General features: G+C 42.4%; 1 protein-coding gene and 1 long non-coding RNA gene across 15 annotated transcripts in view; one reads left to right on the top strand and one right to left on the bottom strand.

Moving 5' to 3' along the window:
• LOC139354209 (uncharacterized) overlaps positions 1-16,125 on the bottom strand; it is a 33,370-nt gene extending 17,245 nt beyond the window's left edge. Inside the window, exon 1 of the long non-coding RNA XR_011605327.1 lies at positions 15,766-16,125. This is a non-coding gene — a long non-coding RNA (uncharacterized lncRNA). The remainder of the gene's footprint in view (positions 1-15,765) is intronic.
• The window catches only part of dpr12 (defective proboscis extension response 12), a 348,744-nt gene that overhangs the window by 196,914 nt on the left and 128,570 nt on the right, over positions 1-23,260 (top strand). The window lies entirely within an intron of this gene.

Here is a 23,260-nt window from a genome sequence, read left to right as displayed (position 1 = left end):
ACTAATTATTTACCCGCCTAGCAGTATGCTCTATTTTAATAAAAAAAAGGTACCTAGCGCCCTTCCGTGGTGGCCGCTACCCTATATGTTCAACGTTCTCGTTGAGTGTTAGGCATCTCACTGCGGCTGCGACCAGCTGATGGTTACCACCTCTAGTATTGTTTACTTCTTCCCACGCCGGTTCAACTCATCCGCGCTTTCCTGCCTTTTCCCGGTTTTCCACAACTTTCGCCGAAAAAATGAGTGAAAACCGAGATCAGCTTTCTGCAAAAGTAAATGCTGATTTTCGTGAGGTACGCTGGTCCACTACGGATCCTCCGTGTTTTCTGCGGTCAGTGAGCACAGCATCGACGTTTGGACCTAAGTTTGTGTTTTTTATGGTGCGGGTGTCTTAAGAAGCGAATCTTTTCTCGGAGCGTGATAAATAACTCGACTACACACTTCACTCTCTTCTTCTTATTATTATTGATATTAATAATACTAATATTTAATGTAAAATAAAATCAATGTAACGGAGAGAAACCTGTCAATAAAAATAAAGAGTTGAGAGAAAGAAGTGTGACCTTCTAAGACCGTTTAAAGGTTTCAAGAGCGTGGCTAGGTGGGAACTCACCTTAGCCGAGGGTGGCGCAATTGTTTTTGCAAAAAGGAGAGTGAAATTAAAGGGCCTAGAGAATAAATTAAAAGAATGACATGGGCACGGTAGAGTTGTGCAGAGTAGAAAAGTGTTCAGGATTCTTTCTTTCGAGAACCTTCAAACGGGAAACAAAAACAATTGCGACTCGCTGCGCATCTTATTAAGAAAACAACATCGGCTGCAGCCTCGCAAAATATTTCGGTGACATTGCCTATGTTTAATCCTGATGTGCCGATGCCGCAGCGTGGTGTAAAACCGAGAATATGATCATATCCGTGCGTCCACTGGAAGGCGGAGCACAAGTCATGGCGCTTTGCAAATTGCTGCTTGGAAACTCTTCGCAATGGCTATCCCAAATTTGCTTCGCTGGAATGTCATGGCTGGAATTCAAGGATTTGTTTTTACCCCGCTATGAAGGCATCGAGCCACCGTCTGCCGTATTGCTCAACATTCTCAACGGACGGCCAGTCCTTGTCAGTATATGTCAGCAGGCTGGTGACGTCACTGCTGACGAAGTGGAAAGGAATGAGCCAAGAGGAGATAGCTGTTTCTTTAGTGTTGGCCATCACGTCCCAAACCGATCCCAGGCTGCAAAGTTCCGTTTTCACTACAAACATAAAAACTAGGAATGAACTGCAGCAACTCTTAAAGGCGTTTGCGTTCAGCAAAGTGAGTGACAACTCTGGATTGGATCAAGGACCGGACAAGAAGAGGTTTAAGGCGCAGGCGCAAATCAAATGTCATTATTGCGGCAAGATGGGACATAAAGCGTTTGAATGCCGTAAGAAGAAGGGAGAAGAGAGAAACGACGCAAAACCAATTCATCATACTGGCAAACCTTTCACTGGACGAGAGAGGTCAGGAGTTACTTGCTTTAAGTGTGGCAATCCTGTTCACATTGCATCTGCATGTACGAAGGGAACGACTTCGACGCACAACTACAACAACGAGAAGCGAGTCGACATGTGTGCAGTGTTGGAGCCAACTGGTATTATGAAGCAAATGGGTGAGAGTTTTATCTTCTTCTTCGATTCGGGTGCCGAATGCTCTTTGGTCAAGGAAAAACTCTGCAACAAGCTGGCTGGAAAAAGGATTTATAATACGGTAGTTCTAAGAGGAATAGGTGATAACATTGTTAAAAGTAACTTACAAATATTGGCAACTGTAAATATTTCCGAATTTAATGTAGAAGTCCTTTTTCATGTAGTAATGTATAACTACCTTAAGTACGATAATATAATTGGTCGAGAAATATTGCCGCTAGTTTTTGTGTCATGGTAGATGCAAACAAATTCACAATGTATATGAATCAAATTGTCCATGTAGTGAGTAATGAAACTTCGATAAGCATCTTAGAAAATCTGGTTAACGATATTGTGGAACTAGCTGATAATGATAAGTTAATATTAAGAAATATTTTAAATGAATTCTTAGATAGATTCATAACTCGCATTCCACACAGGCGTATAACTACAGAAGAATTAGAAATTCGTCTAATTGATGAACATAAGACTGTACAAAGGCGTCCGAATAGATTAAGTGCAAAAGAAAAACTAATAGTTACGGACAAAATTCAACAAATAATTGAAAGCAATGTCATCCGCCCAAGTAGCTCTCCATTCGCTAGTCCTATGCTTTTAGTTAAAAAGAAAGATGGCAGTGATATACTGTGCATTGATTCTCGCGAATTGAATGCGAATACGGTGTCTGATAAGTATCCATTGCCATTAATTACTGTGTTTATGCGATGCCGAATTCACGCTTTCATTTCGCGATTTCAGCCGATTCGTGTGTGCATAAACGCCATTTCGTGAATTCGGCAACACACGAAAGTTGACTATGAATTCAACCTGAAAGCGTGAAATAGTCACAATTAAACTCCGGTAACTCTATATAATTATCGGAGTTGCCAGATCGATATAAATACATAAACACACCTTACTTTTAACAAATTATTTTTTAATTCAGTGCCAATGGAAACTAGTTTTTATCTTTTATTTTGATGGTAAAAAAAATGTTCTACTGGCTTGCACACACTTTATCTTTAATACTAGCAAGATTAGTTCATGCGAATCGAAAAAAATAATCGGTTTAATAATCCCTAACACCATTTTCCACCGGTCCGGCATTTCTGTCAACTGAGATTGATAAAATGCATGAATTCACGCTTTCAAGAAATCATGAAACCCTTAGCATAAACATAGTAAATATCAGATCAGATAGATGATTACGTGGTAGTAAATACTTTAGCAGTTTGGCCATGGCCAGCGGAGTTGATCAGATACCGATTCACACTGATTCCATTGAGAAAACAGCTTTCGTGACTCCAGAATTTCGTCAGTATTTCAAAGAGCGATAGTACGAGCCTTAGGTGACTTGTCATACTCGTATGCTATTTTTTATATTGATGATGTGTTGATAGTTGCAAACTCCAAAGAAGAATCTTCTACCAGACTGAAAGTTGTGCTTAAAGCCTTGTCAGATGCCGGATTTTCATTCAACATAGAGAAGTGCACATTCTTCAAGACAGGAATAGAGTATCTCGGGTTTTATATTAAAGATGGCGAAAGTAAACCCAACCAACTACTGCCAAGCAGTTAAGAAAATTTATAGGCTTGGCTTCATATTTTAGACAGTTTGTTCCTCGATTCTCTGAATACAGAACTGACACCACGTGTACACCGATGGTGGGCGTTCTTGCAGGCATTCGATTTTAGCGTAGAATATAGAAAGGGAACTCAAATGGCACATGTAGACTGCCTATCACGAAATCCTATTCCAGAGGCCTCGAAAACGATAAACAAAGTAGTTGAGGCTCGCGTTGACTTGGCACTGATAACGGATAATTGCATATGGCATAGTTGATATCATGAATAGAATAAATGGAGGTGAGATGCAAGTTGACAGAGCTAAGACTTATGATATTAGTTTGTGGAAAACTGTATAGTGTGATAATCAGGATAGGCGTGTCGAGAGAATTAATAATTTTAATATATAATGTAAAATAAAATCAATGTAACGGAGAGAAACCTGTCAATAGAAATAAAGAGTTGAGAGAAAGAAGTGTGATCTTCTAAGACCGTTTAAGGCTTTCAAGAACGTGGCTAGGTGGGAACTCACCTTAGCCGAGTGTGGCGCAATTGTTGTTGCAACAAGGAGAGTGAAATTAATTATCTCCGACATATATATATGCAGGGTCTTTTCAGAAAAGATAAAGCTAACTTTAAATGGTATGATGAAATGTTTTATTCACAATCGACTGATTAACTTAGGTTTTACAAAATATACGTATGCTAAAGATCTGTATTTTGCGAGATTCTGGCACCGAGAGTATGGCACTGCGTTGCCACTTTTCACTCAATTTGCAAGTGGGCATCGAGTATTACTTAGGATTGTCGAGTATTACTTAAAACTTTCGAGTGCAGGAAGGGAAAGATCAGTAGGTGGTCCTTGTCTCTCCACAACCGCATCCCACCATCGGCCCTCCAGACGCAGAACTCGTCCCGAGGGCCTTCATATACTCTGCGACGGTTGGTTACCAATTTGACTACTTTATACGGCCCTAGGTATTTTCCATTCAATTTCAATCTGGTAACATACTTCTTTTCTACCTTTCTTTTTCATAAAAAGTTTTCTTGTTTTCCGCTTGGATACTCTTTATGTTCTCCCTTGCTCCCTTCCTCAGTTTGTGGCGTTCATCATCTAACTCCGAAATCAAACAATCCTGCATCAACGACTTGAGTTGGACATCTCCTCAGATACGCATATCTAGACCTGTAAGCAGTTTGAATGGTGAAACTCCTAGGCTCCGTGTTGTTTATGATCTGCTGTACCTTACTACATGCTTATAACAGCACCATGGATTTTCTAGACTTAGTTTGGACAGCATTGGAACAACTATTTTACGTATGCGTTCTACTTGTCAGTTTCCCCTTGGTACGCCTGTTGCAATCAGCAAATGTTGGATATTCTCCCTATCGCAGTACTCCTTGAACAAGTGGGATGTGAATGCACCTCCACGATCTGAAACTATCCTGTGCGGATTTAAAAAGCAAACAGCCTGGCGCTCCAATCAAGTCTCAACTTCATCAACCCCTTTGATTCGCGTAACATAAAACCATACATACTTGGGAAAGGCATCTACAATCACGAAAATGTGATTATATCGTTATTTGGGCAACCCCATCGGGCCAACATGATCGACATGGTATGTGACGAGCGGCTTGTCTCCTTTGTCTATCGGTGTAAGGAACTCTTCTTGCCTTCCAACCTTCGCATTCACAAGGATGCTCTCTGCGGAGCTATCGACCACTCTACGTAACCTTTGGTCTCAACGACACTTTTGAGCACTTTTGTCCAATCATCTAATAGCTGTGCTTCCCGCAATCGATGAAACAAACCGTCAGTCAACGTATAACATGACACCCTATTCAACGCATCGACATGTCTCATCTTCTGACCTGTGTTCTATTTCGTAGACGAAATCTTGTAGGTACATCGCCCATCTAGATACTCTGAGCGGGATCTCTTTCTTCTTCATGGTCATGGTAAAAGCGTTACAGTCCGTAATAATTATACCCGTTACTCGTAGAGTAAAAGGGTATACTAGATTCGTCGGAAAGTATGTAACAGGCAGAAGGAAGCGTTTCCGACCCCATAAAGTGTATATATTCTTGATCAGGATCACTAGCCGAGTCGATCTAGCCATGTCCGTCTGTCCGTCTGTCTGTCCGGATGAACGCTGAGATCTCGGAAACTATGAGATCTAGGCTATTGGGATTTGGCGTACAGATTCCTGATCTTCTTACGCAGCGCAAGTTTGTTTCAGTAGACTGCCACGCCCACTCTAACGCCCACAAACCGCCCAAAACTGTAACTCCTACAGTTTTGATGCTAGATAGAAAATTTTAACTGAAATGTATTGTTCTCATCAATACCTATCGATTGACCTAAAAGTTTGCCACGCCCACTTAAACGCCCACAAACCGCGAAAACCTGTGACGCCCACAATTTGCATGCTAGATAAAAAGTTTTAACTGAAATGTATTGGCCTCGTCAATACCTATCGATTGATCCAAAAAATTTTCCAAGCCCACTCTAACGCCCATAACGCTTAAATCTGTCTACCGCCGGTAGGTGGCGCATTTTAATCTCGCTTTGCTACTTGCAGATCTCCATTTCCCCTTGGTCCCTTTAGCTGAGTAACGAATATCTGATAGTCGACGTACTCGACTACAGCGTTCTTCCTTGTTTCATATGTAAAGGGTATTTACCTTTGAAAACAGAAAAATCGCCCTTGATTTAAGAAAATTCGAACTAGATTTAGGGAAAACCGCCCTAAATGTAAAACCAATACATGCCTATTTTAGGAAAAAAAAAATATGTATTGTCAACAACAACAACAATGATAATGTCTTTACCGGCTCTGACATCAAAGACGCATTATGCTTAGAAAATGGGTGTCGAACAGCAGCCGCATCGGTCACGTAGACTTTGAAGCAAGATTGTTATGAAACGCGGTCAAGGTTTTAAGACTTCACTGGAATTCTAATGTCCTCAAGCCACCGAAAAACTCTGGCGCCCACAGTTTTATTGCTAGAATACAAATTTTAGCTGAAGTGTATTGGTTTCGTCAACACCTGTCGACTGGCTTAAAAAAGACTCTAGGGCCCACAAGTCGCAAAAGTTTGTAGCGTCTACATTTTTATTTTATTTCTCAATATCGACGTGAAAAATCGGACCATTATTTAATAAGTAAAATAAGTAAGATGAGTAACGGGTACATGATAATCGATGCTCTCAACTATAGCTTTCTATTTTTGTTGTTGATTTTTTTAGGTTTGACAGAATGTTTATTATTAATAGAGTCAAAATACAACTACGCCTCACGGCAACGCTATTTTGGTTTCTTATACATTTTTGATACAAATTTTTTTACGAACGTTTGCTATTTATTGTTTGACTATGGTTTTGAGAAGGGCCATTAATATTTAAAGACTTCAAAATTGTGCCTTATTGGCGTGTGCATGTATAATTTATGGTTACAGCGAACTGACGTCAGTCGCGATACACTTCGGCCGCCAATTATTTCTTCGCAAAATAAAGCAATCAGAGCGACTGCAGAGTTAGTCGCAGCCTTGGATCTGGAGCGACCGCTTGAGTAGTGAGAACTCCAATCAAACTTTTCCAATAAAGTCCTGGATAAATCAAGCAATCAAACAGTGAAAAAGACTGCTCTGTTCGGCTGTGTAAGTGCACACTGAACAGACAAACTTCGACATTATATATGGCGTCCTTCAAAAGCGCTACCCTAATCGACACTTTGACACTAAGAAAAGATAACACTAGTGTACGGCCAAAATTCTCCAAGAAGGATCATGGCAGGGCCTGGTAGAGTTGAACACCTAGATCACAAGTAAGAAAACAAAAAAATTTTTAGTATAAATTTATTAAGAAAAATTATTTATATATATATATGGTGCTGTTGTTAATTGTTATTTATTATTTAGTTATTTGTGTTACAACTCTTAGTTTAGTTTACAACTCTACAACTGACCTCTAAACATTAAAAGTACCATATCAAATGGTCATTATATCCGTTACTCGTAGAGTAAAATTATATTGTTGGGAAACGCAGCAAATTCTACTGGTCTTGTTCTTCATGACAAAACAATACTTCAGAGACCTGGGATCCAAAAGATTCGGTCTCAAATTAATGTCCTCACTGACATAAGCGATTCACCCAGACGGAAAGTTCGTAATAGTCAACTAAACGTTGATTTCATTGCCGACAATGCACCGCCCTCCGAACCTCGTACGCCGTTGATCATGCTGCTCCTAGCACGTCTTTCACCGCACCGCGACCACTTACGGAAGTTTCACCTTGCCCCCCTCTGGAACTGCTGGAACCTTGCCCAACGCTCTGGAAATGTTCCGAAACTCGGTGATTTGCCGTTAATGTCTGTTGCTCGCCCATTGCGCTCAGTCAAAGTTCGGAAAGCTATATTTGTTTCTCTCATGTCAAGTGGTACTACGCCAGACGCCGTCAAAAATAATCTGTGCTACGAGTTAAATGCTAATCCTGATAATTTCATTAATAACAAATTTAATTTTAACCACGAGTTTAAAATTTTCTCATAAAAAATTTTTCTTTTAGACTGTTTTCTTTCAGAAGCATTGACACTATTGTTTATAAATTTTTGCCTAAAGTCCCGAACCAGACTCCCAATATTACCGGTTCAAAAAACTAGGTTACTTTTTACAATTAATTATCAAAACATACGCAGTCTTTTGGGTAAATTCAACCAAGTTCACACTAATAGCACGCCATTTCACTTTAATGCAGTGGTCGGCAGCGGCCTATGTAGTGAGCATAGGGAAGTGTTCTGCCCATCCTCTGCTCGCTCACTTATAACCCTGCAAGCATTTTCTATCGCGGAAGGCACTATTAAGTGAATTCTAGAAGATGAAAACGATCGTCCGCGATATCGCATTCGGATCGCGGAAGTGTCTCCCTTCGGGAAGAAATGTGCCACTTCGGCGACACTTCTCGAAGTCACTTCTGCGTTACTTCTGGAAGTGTCTCCGAGAAGTGCCGCCGAAGTGGCACATTTCTTCCCGATGGGGGTCACCTCCGCGATCCGAATGCGATATCGCCGAAGTAACTTCTAAAAGTGTCGCCGTAGTCACTTCTGGAAGTCACTCCGAAGTGACTTTACATTTGCTTGTAGAAGATATCTAGAAGAGTCTTTCCCAATTGGAAAAACTTGAATAAAAACATAGTTTTTATACTTTCAATATTTTGCATTTATTTTGTGTATAAGGGCTTTGTCCGCTTGTATACACGTATACATGTAGGAAATTTTGCTGATCAATGTTATTTAGGTCCAGCTCCGTCGACATAAGAAATTTATTAATAACCATTTCTAAAGGAAACAGAAACAAAAATTATTTTTTGTTCAGTAAAGGTAAAAATAAACTAGAAGACATTACCTTTTACAATGTCTTATGTTGAGAATCGTTAGATCCGCAGTTACACGCCAAGTAATGTCTACAGCTAGCTTGTCCGTAAATAGCTTTAAATAATCGTACAGCTCACGATAGGCACGTAATTTCGCACCCTTTGTTGAGGGGCATAAGTTATATGTTAAGCAATCAATAACATTTAAAAAAAACAAAGCAATATTTTTAAAACTCACAAAATTTATACAAAACCGCACTGTACACAGACAAATCGCGCAACGAAATAACGCTTTGGCGAAAAATAATAACGTGGGTCAAAAGGAAGACCAACAAATTTTCAAAAAAAAAGGGGTAACGGAAAACTATTGCGACCTCTTTTTATGGCTTGTTTTTTTTCCATTAATTTTGTTTTTGTAAAATGTGTACTATCATCTTTCTATCGCGCAGAAGTTACTAAGAAGTGACTCCTGGACGACAGGCGATAGAAATATCGCCCTTTTGCTTGCAGGGAATGTGAAAACTAATATGACTGTGGACGGCAGTCCACTTTGTGACGACGCGGTTTTGTATCAAATTTGTGCGTTTTAAAAATTTAGCTTTTTTTCTAAATGTCTTTAATGGCTTAACATATTTAAATGACCCAATCAGCAAAGGGTGCGAAATTACGTGCTTATCGTGAGCTGTACGATTATTTAAAGCTATTTACGGAAAAGCCAGCTGTGGACATTACGTGTCGTGTAACTGCGGAGAAACCCAGCATCCAACGATTCTTAACATATTTCATTGTAAAAGGTAATGTCTCCTAGTTTATTTTTACTTTGACTGAATAAAAAACAATTTTTGTTTTTGCTTCTTTTAGAAATGGTTATTGGTAAGTTTCTTATGTCGACGGAGCTGGACCTGAATAACATTGTTCAGCAAAATTTCCTACATGCCAGGACCGTGTATACAAGCGGACAAAGCCTTTATACAAAAAATAAATAAAAAATATTAAAAGTATAAAAAATATGTTTTTACTCAAGATTTTCGAATTGGATAAGACTATTCTAGGTATCTTCTACAAACATATGTAAAGTCACTTTTAAGTGACTTCCATAAGTGACTACGGCGACACTTCCAGAAGTTACTTCGGCGATATCATAGAGTAAGAATCTACAGTGGCGGACAAAAGTCTACGAACGACCCCCTTTTTGGAGTTTACCCACTCCTATTGCCTTTACAGGAAAAGTAATTATGCAGTTTTGTTTTAAATGGTATTAATATACCAAAACCAAAATGTTATTTTTATTCATAAACAACTTTTAAAGTTACAAACTAAAAACTTAAAAGAGGCACTGACAAAAGTGTACGTACGATTTCTTTTTTGGCACTTATATGATATATTATTGCTTTACGAAACACAGTTAATATTTTGTTGGACCACCATGGGCATCAATAACTTCCTGTAATCGTCTGGGTATTAAAGCAGCCAAATTTTTCAGCTCTTCACTTGTTATTTTGGCCCACTCCTCTTGGAGCCTCTCTTAAAGCATGGGAGCACTACTTATATGGCATGTTTCGAATTTTTCGTTCCAATATTTCCCACACGTGCTCTATAATATTTAAATACGGGCTATGTGATGGTGAATATAATTAACGGGGAGCATAATAGAGCAGTGCTTAGGATCGTAATCCTGTTGAAATATCCAGCTCGCACCGAAACTTAATTTGTCCACAGAGGCTTTCAAATTATTTTCAAATATGGTCTTATACTGAAAGTGATTCATGATACCCTTGACGAAGACCAAATTTCCAACTCCTGAGCCTGCAACTGCTCCCCACACCATGACACTTCCACCACCGTGCTTTACGGTTGGAATAAGATGCTTGGAATCCATGGCTGTATTGGGCTTCCTCCAAACTTTTGATTTTCCATCGTATCCAAAGATATTATATTTGGACTCATCAGTAAATAAAACCTTTTTCCAGAACTCCATATCTTTGTTTAGATGCTTTTTAGCGAATTCCAAACGAAGTGCACGGGTTTTCTCGCTTATGAGAGGTTTCTTGCGAGGAGTTCTGCTGTAAAATCTTTCATTGTTGAGAGTCCGTGTTGTTGTGCTTGAGGGGACAACAATTTTGGACCTTTCAGCTATCTCCTGGGCCAAATACCTGGGGGTTTTGATTCACTTCATTGCGGATGAAGGAGATGTCCCTACAACTAAGCTTTTTTGGACGACCACTGCGCGGCTTACATTCCAATTTCCTCGATTCTTGGGAATTTTTACAAATTGTATTTGCTTAAATTTAACAATTTACCTATTTCGGCGAAAGATTTCTTTTCTTTCCTATGTTTTACAACTAATTTGCTTAAATTTAACAATATAACTATTTCGGCGAAAGATTTCTTTTCTTTCCTATGTTTTACAACTAATTTTCGAACAGGAAGATATATTTTCTTTCGGGGAGACATTTTCGCGATTGTATCGTTCTTCAAGTGATGAAATGAAATAAGACCAACGCCAAATACTAAGCAAACCATAAAACAAAACAAGGAAGAAGGCTATAGTCGAGTACCCCGACTCTCAGATACCCGTTACTCAGCTAAAGGGACCAAAGGGAAATGGAGATATGCTAGCAGCAAAGCGACATTAAAATGCGCCACCTACTTCCGGTACACAGATTTAAGCGTTTTTTTTGGATCAATCGATAGGTATTTAAGAGACCATTACACTTCAGCTAACAGTTTTATCTGGCATGGAAATTGTGGGCGCCACAGGCTTGGGCGGCTTGTGGCCGTTAGAGTGGGCGTGGAAAACTTTGTTTTCGATAGGTATTGACGAGAACAATACATTGCAGTTAACATTTTTATTCTAGCATCAAAACTGTAGGAGCCACAGTTTTGGGCGGCTTGTGGGCGTTAGAGTGGGCGTGGCACTCTGCTGAAACAAACTTGCGCTGCGCAGGAATCTCAGGAATCTGCATGCCTAATCCCAGTATTGTAGCTTGTATAGTTTACGAGATCTCAGCGTTCATACGGACAGACGGACAGACGGACGGACGGACAGACGGACATGGCTTGATCGACTCGGCTAGTGATCCTGATCAAGAATATATATATACTTTATGGGGTCGGAAACGCTTCCTTCTGCCATACTTTACGACGAATCTAGTATACCCTTTTAATCTACGGGTAACGGGTATAACTAAACGGTACTTTGCCGTAAGGTTTTAGCTGGAAAAAACAGGACAAACAGCTGTCAAACAAATCGTATGTACACTATTGTCTGTGCCTTTTTTTAAGTTTTTAGTTTGTAACTTTAAAAGTTGTTTATGAATAAGAATAACATTTTGGTTTTGGTATATTATTATTATTTAAAACAAAACTGCACCTCTCCTCTAAAATCTATAGGTGTGGGTAAACTTCAAAATAGGGGGTCGTTCGTAGACTTGTGTCCGCCACTGTATATAGAGACACCATTTGCTCTGTCGATCTCTTTTGAGACTTTGCCAATGATGCCACCCTAGCGAAATACGATAGCTTCCCTAGTTTTTAAAATTTTCGATGGGACCTTGTAATATGGGATATTCTATATTTCCAAAGCTCTTACTCACTGTTTTGTTTGTTGGACAGCTGTTTGTCCGGTTTTTTCCAGCTACAACACTTGATGCTTACAATTTTTGTTCATGTGTTAAGGGTATTTACCTTTGAAAACAGAAAAATTGCCCTAAGTAGAAGACCAATACATGCCTATTTTTCGAAAATGTTGCCCTTATTTTGTTACCCAGTCGCCATTGATCCCCGTTTTAGGCCGATTTTCCTTGTTTTTAGGGCGATTGTTCAGTAAAATTTCTATGAGTGTAGCCAGACTGGAATAAATTTTGTAACATTTATAATTTTATAACATTTTATAATTTATTACATTTAAAATGTAAAACAGAGATCAATTGCTTAGAAAAAAATTCCCTTTAAGTTTGGATCAGAACAACAGCAAGCTTTTCCAGCTTTGAAAAAGCATACTGAGCATTTCAAGGAAAATCTTTCGCTTGTTTTAGCCACAGATGCATCACAGATATATCCAGAAGGCAAGGAAAAACCAATAGCCTTCGCATCGAAAACCGAGTTCACCAAGTTTGATGCAGCCGAATTGAGAAGGAGGTCCTTTCAATCATATTTGGGGTAAAAAAATTTCATCAGTACACCCTAAAACTAAATTCAGTTATATTGGACCGCAACTCACTGCAGAAACCTTTAAGCATTTTTGCCTTTAGCATGGAATTAATTACCTGAGAACAGCAACACAACGCCGACACTTGAAAAGTTTCAGCTGCGTCTGTTTGCGATTTCGGCAGCTAGAGCCTAAGAAGTTTAATAAGACATGGTTCCAAAAATGGTATGGTGTGCATCCCTTGTAAAATCAAGGCCTGCATCCAAGGAAATCCGTTACTCTGTTATTATTTCTTAAGAAATATGAGATTTATTTTTTCTAAATTGTTTTGACTGATCCTCACCACTATTGCTGTTGCTTCGCACTAGTTGGGAGTGTTGAAAAATCGAAGCTAGCTTCAAACTTTAACTTGAATGGGCTCTCAGCAGAGGTTGGGCAGAAGTTTTCTTTGACTTAGCATCAACGCTAAGAGCTTTCCACCCCGAAATTCTTTCTTTCATTCTGTCTTTACTTCGGCTGCGGCTTGAGGCAGGGCTCAAATGTAGAGCGAACCCTTTGCCATCAAAAAGGGGCCCCTAAGGGCGCAGGTCAAAGTGGAACGGTCGGCACAAAGATTGTCTGGCCGAAAATGTTTCTCCTTCCCATACGATTAAGCGGCGGGAGTCCGTGACACATCCAGTTATCCCTTGCACTGATGCCGGTCTCGGGACATTGCTACTGCTTGGTGGACAGCATTGCCACCATTAAACTCTTATAGCCGTTATAAATAATAGTTTATTTTACCTGCAGGCTACCCAGCACATCGCCGCAGTTACTTCGCCCTCAAACCCGGGCATAAATAGGGGATTGAATTTAATTTGTGATTGGGATGGCCGCTGTCCTCTTGCTGTTGAGTGGCACTAGAAAACGCTCTTGTTGCATCCGCCTTTGATCAATGGAATCTCCTGCCTGGGGTTGCATTTGCATTTTATAGCTATCGCCAGAACCGATTTGGACAAATTGTTTTTACCGGCAATGTTGAGTTATTGTGCGACTTTCTGCTTGCTAAACGGTTGCGTTAAGTACTCAGAACTTCTCGGGTTGCCTTATGTATGTCGATTAAAATCACGTGTCATTATAAGGGAGAAAAATTTGGCTTTATTCGTGCAGGTGCCTCAAGTAGTTTTACGGTAAGTACCGATTTAGTAGATCGTTATGTGAAATCAATAAATGCGGGCTGTCGTAGTCTGACGTCACCGATATCGTGGCCCATAATTGTCGCAAACTAGATGGAAGGGCAGAATTTAATTAATTTTTAAGTCAGCGCATCCCCAAGGGAAATGCACTAACAATGGAGCACGGAGCGACGTCACCAAATACGTTAGAAGCCGTTTAGTTCATATGGCCTACCCTGGTGCTCGCACAGATAAGATGTGACTGGAAATAAAATCAATAGCCGACAACGTCCTTGGCAATCGCAGCATATACCGCAGAGGGGCGAAAGAAAAATGGGCACAAAAACCACATTTTATGCAAACTCATAAAATAATGCTTACAGCTAAGCAACGAAGGAAAAGAAAGGCACATTTTGGAGGCCTGCCAAGCATAGAAACCAAATCCTTCCATAGATGGCTACATAAAACTCCCAACAAAAAGTGCAGTAAAACACGGGGTTCAAATGTGTTTGGTTTTTGGTTTTGTACGTCTCGGAGCGCTTAAATTGTCGCTGAAGATATTTTTTTTTGTTCGCCAACAACCGCAAAACACCCAACGGATTTTTATTCACAATTGCTTGTGTGCGAAAGGATTGCAAAAGCCGACAAGAATGTAGAATGGTTGATGGGGAAGCGGAAATGTCACAAAATGTGTAGGCCATATCGGTGGCAACCAAAATAAACGGCACAGAAATGGTGAAGTCGGGTATCGAGCATCTAGTAGTATGCCTCGAATAATAGAAATCGATTCGGCGTCGCCCCTTCCGAAATTGTTAGTCCAGGGTTCCAGGCCTCCGCAGTGTGCGGCTCGGCCAGCTTTTTGGGCTAACCTCAGAGAATTTGGCGCATCAGTTGGACAGTTATGACTATTGAACTAATATCCAGGCCGGTGGGGGACTAGTGAGATTTGGCAGGCCAGCAGTAAACTGCTCCCCAAGCGACACAAAATCTAGAAATTTATAACAGACATTTCTCTGTTCGTGCAGCTAGCAGCTGATCTGCATCATCCAAAATGCTGGCTAATTTGCTGTGCGCAATAGACTGGGACCTTTGCCAGCCCACATTTCGAGCGGCAGACCTAGTCCTGTCAAATGGTCCGTTAATCTCCAGGTCTGTTGGCAAGCAGAGAACGAGTCCTGGCCATTTGTGGCAGAACAAACATCCAAGCCACCTGAATTAATTTAATAACTTAAAAATAATAATAACATTAAATACCAACTCAATGTGACTAGCGCGATAATTATAAGTGTGCACTTGTAGCGCTAGGATATAAATAAATAAGTAAATAAATGTGCACATCGAATACAACTCTCACGTGTCAACTGTCACTTCACTTGGGTTTGGGCTGATTTTGCGATGGCCACATCCATTTGACGGCAGCTATTGCCCTTTAATTGTACATATGTACATAATTTTGATTAACTGACAAGTAGCTCCGCTCAGTATGTAGTATACAATACCGTTGAAGTTCAGCGAAATATTCGAGCAATAACCAGGGGCGCGGACATATTGCGTATACGACTCGTCAGACGCCATTCTCCTAGTGGCCAAAAGCTCGGAATAGGGATAGCAGCCAACCAGCGGGAAATTAAGCAATTCCCAGCTCAGCAATTCACACAAACATGCAAGCACTTATGAGGAAAAAGGGTGGTGGAGGTATTTTGGCAATGGGAGCATTCTGCGTTGCATGTTGGGTTCATTTACCTTATGTTCGGCATGTTATTGGTCCTCCATTTTCCCCGTTTTCTATTTATGCTTCACGCTGTCCGGGCCCCGCATAGTTCTGCTGCTCGTGCCAGCACACAAGCATTTCGATTACCCTTACCTGCATCTTTGGAGTCTCGGCAGCAAGCATTTTCCAGGACAATTTCAGGTACTCGCCTTCCGCTTAATCGGAATTAGTGTCTATGAAACGTCGGTCAATACAAATGTTACATGGCATGGGAGTGTGCACCAAAAAGCAGGACAAAATTATTATGTTTCTGTTCGTCTCTGCCGCAACATTATTCTCTTCACTTAATTGCGACTGGGATCAGAGTCTGAGTTGAGACAAGCACATCACTACAGGGAAACACATCTCCGAACTGGAAACGGCACAATGAAAAAGTTCCCCTTAAAAAATAATGATTTACCGGCTTGCAAGCCAGCGAGAGCAAACAGGCTTGAAGTAGCGGGGACGTGCGGTTGTATAAAGTCAAGTCACACTAAAGCCAAACACAATAAAATTGGCTTTGTCTTAATTATAAAGCTTACAATTTAGTCATTTGAAAGATGATGATGGAAGAAGGCAAAACTCCCGAATCAAGCCAAGACGGGCTGATGGCCGATGAATTCTGGAGGGCTAAAGCAACTCCTTATCCTGCACAGATAAAATTATGACGTTTTCAAGCTAAGTTTTTGTTATGTTATTTTGTTAAGTTATTTGAGGATGTACTAAAATGAAGTACAACATTTAGGAAAAAACTCATATTGAGAAAAATTTAACTCATTTTAAGGAAAAAAGTGGAAATGATCACAAAGTCAAGACGTGCGCGATAACTGCAGAGCTAAACCAGGAAGAACGCTATAGTCGAGTACCTCGACTATAAGAACATGAAACTTGTGGGCGCCACAGGTTAAGGCGGCTTGTGGGCGTTAGAGTGGGCGTGGCAAACTTTTTTTGGATCATCGATAGTTATTGACGAGACTAATCCATTTCAGTTAAAAATTTTCATCTATCATGAAAATTGTGGGCGCCATAGGTTTGGCCGGTTTGTCGGCGTGGCACATTCGCGTAACGTACTTGCGCTGCGTACAAGGCTACGGAATCGAAATCTGAAGTCCCAACTTTCTATCTTTGATAGCTTCTGAGATTTCCGCGTTCATGTTTACGATTTGTTTATGTTTGTGGGTGGTTTATGGGCGTTGAAGTGGGCGTGGCAAACTTTTTTTGGGTCAATCGATAGGTATTGATGAGAACAATACATTTCAGTTAAAATTTTTATTTTAGCATTAAAACTTTAGGAGCCAAAGTTTTCGGCGGTTTGAGGGCGTTAGAGTGAGCGTGGCGCCCTGCTGAAACAAACTTAAGCTGCGCAGGAAGCTGCAGATTCCTGTGGCTCCTACAGTTTTGATGCTAGAATAAAAATTTTAACTGCAATGTATTGTTCTGGTCAATACCTATCGATTGATTCAAAAAAAAGTTTGCCACGCCCACTCTAACTCCCACTAGCCGCCCAAGCCTGTGGCGCCCACAATTGTTATGCTAGATTAAAATTGTAAGTGAAGTGTATTGGTCTTGTCAATACCTATCGATTGATCCAAAAAAAATTTTCCACGCCCACTCTAACGCCCATAACGCTTAAATCTGTCTACCGCGGGTAGATGGCGCATTTCAATCTCGCTTTGCTGCTTCCATATCTTCATTTCCTTTTGGTCCCATTAGCTGAGTAACGGGTATCTGATAGTCGAGGTACTCGTCTATAGCGTTCTTCCTTGTTTATTCCTTACAAATTTCCCATTTACGGGATAAAGCTTAAAATCGATTTGAATCTGAAATAGAGCACAACTAAATAAGAAGACTAAATCTAAATGTAATCTTATTAATTATAATACGCTTCGCAAAATTACCAGTTACGGTGCCGCGAATCAGCATACTTTTGCAATTCCTTCTGAATCTTTGCTCCAACAAGAGTTTTTAAATCCTTACGCTGAGTAAGATGAGTTTTATTTCATTTTTCGATGACGAGATTCCAGTCTAAGATTTCCCTCATTACTTCCGTTTGTCAGCCAATTTTCGGTAATAACCTCCAAGTTAAAGCTTTATAACTGTAATTCGTCGTTTATTTCTTAATTTCTGCTTTCAGTATCCATTTCTAAGACAGCGAAAATATAATAAACAAGGAAGAACGCTATAGTCGAGTACCTCGACTATCAGATACCCGTTACTCAGCTAAATAGAGAGATGAAAGTAGCAAGGCGAGATTAAAATGCGCCACCTACCGGCGGTATACAGATTTAAGCGTTATGGGCGTTAGAGTGGGCGTGGCAAATTTTTTTTTGGACCAATCGATAGGTATTGACGAGACCAATATATTTCAGTTAAAATTTAAAGTGGGCGTGGCTGACAGACTGACAGACTGACAGACTGACAGACTGACAGACTGACAGACTGACAGACTGACAGACTGACAGACTGACAGACTGACAGACTGACAGACTGACAGACTGACAGACTGACAGACTGACAGACTGACAGACTGACAGACTGACAGACTGACAGACTGACAGACTGACAGACTGACAGACTGACAGACTGACAGACTGACAGACTGACAGACTGACAGACTGACAGACTGACAGACTGACAGACTGACAGACTGACAGACTGACAGACTGACAGACTGACAGACTGACAGACTGACAGACTGACAGACTGACAGACTGACAGACTGACAGACTGACAGACTGACAGACTGACAGACTGACAGACTGACAGACTGACAGACTGACAGACTGACAGACTGACAGACTGACAGACTGACAGACTGACAGACTGACAGACTGACAGACTGACAGACTGACAGACTGACAGACTGACAGACTGACAGACTGACAGACTGACAGACTGACAGACTGACAGACTGACAGACTGACAGACTGACAGACTGACAGACTGACAGACTGACAGACTGACAGACTGACAGACTGACAGACTGACAGACTGACAGACTGACAGACTGACAGACTGACAGACTGACAGACTGACAGACTGACAGACTGACAGACTGACAGACTGACAGACTGACAGACTGACAGACTGACAGACTGACAGACTGACAGACTGACAGACTGACAGACTGACAGACTGACAGACTGACAGACTGACAGACTGACAGACTGACAGACTGACAGACTGACAGACTGACAGACTGACAGACTGACAGACTGACAGACTGACAGACTGACAGACTGACAGACTGACAGACTGACAGACTGACAGACTGACAGACTGACAGACTGACAGACTGACAGACTGACAGACTGACAGACTGACAGACTGACAGACTGACAGACTGACAGACTGACAGACTGACAGACTGACAGACTGACAGACTGACAGACTGACAGACTGACAGACTGACAGACTGACAGACTGACAGACTGACAGACTGACAGACTGACAGACTGACAGACTGACAGACTGACAGACTGACAGACTGACAGACTGACAGACTGACAGACTGACAGACTGACAGACTGACAGACTGACAGACTGACAGACTGACAGACTGACAGACTGACAGACTGACAGACTGACAGACTGACAGACTGACAGACTGACAGACTGACAGACTGACAGACTGACAGACTGACAGACTGACAGACTGACAGACTGACAGACTGACAGACTGACAGACTGACAGACTGACAGACTGACAGACTGACAGACTGACAGACTGACAGACTGACAGACTGACAGACTGACAGACTGACAGACTGACAGACTGACAGACTGACAGACTGACAGACTGACAGACTGACAGACTGACAGACTGACAGACTGACAGACTGACAGACTGACAGACTGACAGACTGACAGACTGACAGACTGACAGACTGACAGACTGACAGACTGACAGACTGACAGACTGACAGACTGACAGACTGACAGACTGACAGACTGACAGACTGACAGACTGACAGACTGACAGACTGACAGACTGACAGACTGACAGACTGACAGACTGACAGACTGACAGACTGACAGACTGACAGACTGACAGACTGACAGACTGACAGACTGACAGACTGACAGACTGACAGACTGACAGACTGACAGACTGACAGACTGACAGACTGACAGACTGACAGACTGACAGACTGACAGACTGACAGACTGACAGACTGACAGACTGACAGACTGACAGACTGACAGACTGACAGACTGACAGACTGACAGACTGACAGACTGACAGACTGACAGACTGACAGACTGACAGACTGACAGACTGACAGACTGACAGACTGACAGACTGACAGACTGACAGACTGACAGACTGACAGACTGACAGACTGACAGACTGACAGACTGACAGACTGACAGACTGACAGACTGACAGACTGACAGACTGACAGACTGACAGACTGACAGACTGACAGACTGACAGACTGACAGACTGACAGACTGACAGACTGACAGACTGACAGACTGACAGACTGACAGACTGACAGACTGACAGACTGACAGACTGACAGACTGACAGACTGACAGACTGACAGACTGACAGACTGACAGACTGACAGACTGACAGACTGACAGACTGACAGACTGACAGACTGACAGACTGACAGACTGACAGACTGACAGACTGACAGACTGACAGACTGACAGACTGACAGACTGACAGACTGACAGACTGACAGACTGACAGACTGACAGACTGACAGACTGACAGACTGACAGACTGACAGACTGACAGACTGACAGACTGACAGACTGACAGACTGACAGACTGACAGACTGACAGACTGACAGACTGACAGACTGACAGACTGACAGACTGACAGACTGACAGACTGACAGACTGACAGACTGACAGACTGACAGACTGACAGACTGACAGACTGACAGACTGACAGACTGACAGACTGACAGACTGACAGACTGACAGACTGACAGACTGACAGACTGACAGACTGACAGACTGACAGACTGACAGACTGACAGACTGACAGACTGACAGACTGACAGACTGACAGACTGACAGACTGACAGACTGACAGACTGACAGACTGACAGACTGACAGACTGACAGACTGACAGACTGACAGACTGACAGACTGACAGACTGACAGACTGACAGACTGACAGACTGACAGACTGACAGACTGACAGACTGACAGACTGACAGACTGACAGACTGACAGACTGACAGACTGACAGACTGACAGACTGACAGACTGACAGACTGACAGACTGACAGACTGACAGACTGACAGACTGACAGACTGACAGACTGACAGACTGACAGACTGACAGACTGACAGACTGACAGACTGACAGACTGACAGACTGACAGACTGACAGACTGACAGACTGACAGACTGACAGACTGACAGACTGACAGACTGACAGACTGACAGACTGACAGACTGACAGACTGACAGACTGACAGACTGACAGACTGACAGACTGACAGACTGACAGACTGACAGACTGACAGACTGACAGACTGACAGACTGACAGACTGACAGACTGACAGACTGACAGACTGACAGACTGACAGACTGACAGACTGACAGACTGACAGACTGACAGACTGACAGACTGACAGACTGACAGACTGACAGACTGACAGACTGACAGACTGACAGACTGACAGACTGACAGACTGACAGACTGACAGACTGACAGACTGACAGACTGACAGACTGACAGACTGACAGACTGACAGACTGACAGACTGACAGACTGACAGACTGACAGACTGACAGACTGACAGACTGACAGACTGACAGACTGACAGACTGACAGACTGACAGACTGACAGACTGACAGACTGACAGACTGACAGACTGACAGACTGACAGACTGACAGACTGACAGACTGACAGACTGACAGACTGACAGACTGACAGACTGACAGACTGACAGACTGACAGACTGACAGACTGACAGACTGACAGACTGACAGACTGACAGACTGACAGACTGACAGACTGACAGACTGACAGACTGACAGACTGACAGACTGACAGACTGACAGACTGACAGACTGACAGACTGACAGACTGACAGACTGACAGACTGACAGACTGACAGACTGACAGACTGACAGACTGACAGACTGACAGACTGACAGACTGACAGACTGACAGACTGACAGACTGACAGACTGACAGACTGACAGACTGACAGACTGACAGACTGACAGACTGACAGACTGACAGACTGACAGACTGACAGACTGACAGACTGACAGACTGACAGACTGACAGACTGACAGACTGACAGACTGACAGACTGACAGACTGACAGACTGACAGACTGACAGACTGACAGACTGACAGACTGACAGACTGACAGACTGACAGACTGACAGACTGACAGACTGACAGACTGACAGACTGACAGACTGACAGACTGACAGACTGACAGACTGACAGACTGACAGACTGACAGACTGACAGACTGACAGACTGACAGACTGACAGACTGACAGACTGACAGACTGACAGACTGACAGACTGACAGACTGACAGACTGACAGACTGACAGACTGACAGACTGACAGACTGACAGACTGACAGACTGACAGACTGACAGACTGACAGACTGACAGACTGACAGACTGACAGACTGACAGACTGACAGACTGACAGACTGACAGACTGACAGACTGACAGACTGACAGACTGACAGACTGACAGACTGACAGACTGACAGACTGACAGACTGACAGACTGACAGACTGACAGACTGACAGACTGACAGACTGACAGACTGACAGACTGACAGACTGACAGACTGACAGACTGACAGACTGACAGACTGACAGACTGACAGACTGACAGACTGACAGACTGACAGACTGACAGACTGACAGACTGACAGACTGACAGACTGACAGACTGACAGACTGACAGACTGACAGACTGACAGACTGACAGACTGACAGACTGACAGACTGACAGACTGACAGACTGACAGACTGACAGACTGACAGACTGACAGACTGACAGACTGACAGACTGACAGACTGACAGACTGACAGACTGACAGACTGACAGACTGACAGACTGACAGACTGACAGACTGACAGACTGACAGACTGACAGACTGACAGACTGACAGACTGACAGACTGACAGACTGACAGACTGACAGACTGACAGACTGACAGACTGACAGACTGACAGACTGACAGACTGACAGACTGACAGACTGACAGACTGACAGACTGACAGACTGACAGACTGACAGACTGACAGACTGACAGACTGACAGACTGACAGACTGACAGACTGACAGACTGACAGACTGACAGACTGACAGACTGACAGACTGACAGACTGACAGACTGACAGACTGACAGACTGACAGACTGACAGACTGACAGACTGACAGACTGACAGACTGACAGACTGACAGACTGACAGACTGACAGACTGACAGACTGACAGACTGACAGACTGACAGACTGACAGACTGACAGACTGACAGACTGACAGACTGACAGACTGACAGACTGACAGACTGACAGACTGACAGACTGACAGACTGACAGACTGACAGACTGACAGACTGACAGACTGACAGACTGACAGACTGACAGACT

Source organism: Drosophila suzukii, assembly GCF_043229965.1.
Source record: "Drosophila suzukii chromosome 2 unlocalized genomic scaffold, CBGP_Dsuzu_IsoJpt1.0 scf_2c, whole genome shotgun sequence".
NCBI classification, from domain to species: domain Eukaryota; kingdom Metazoa; phylum Arthropoda; class Insecta; order Diptera; family Drosophilidae; genus Drosophila; species Drosophila suzukii.
This window is presented reverse-complemented; position numbering and strand designations above follow the sequence as displayed.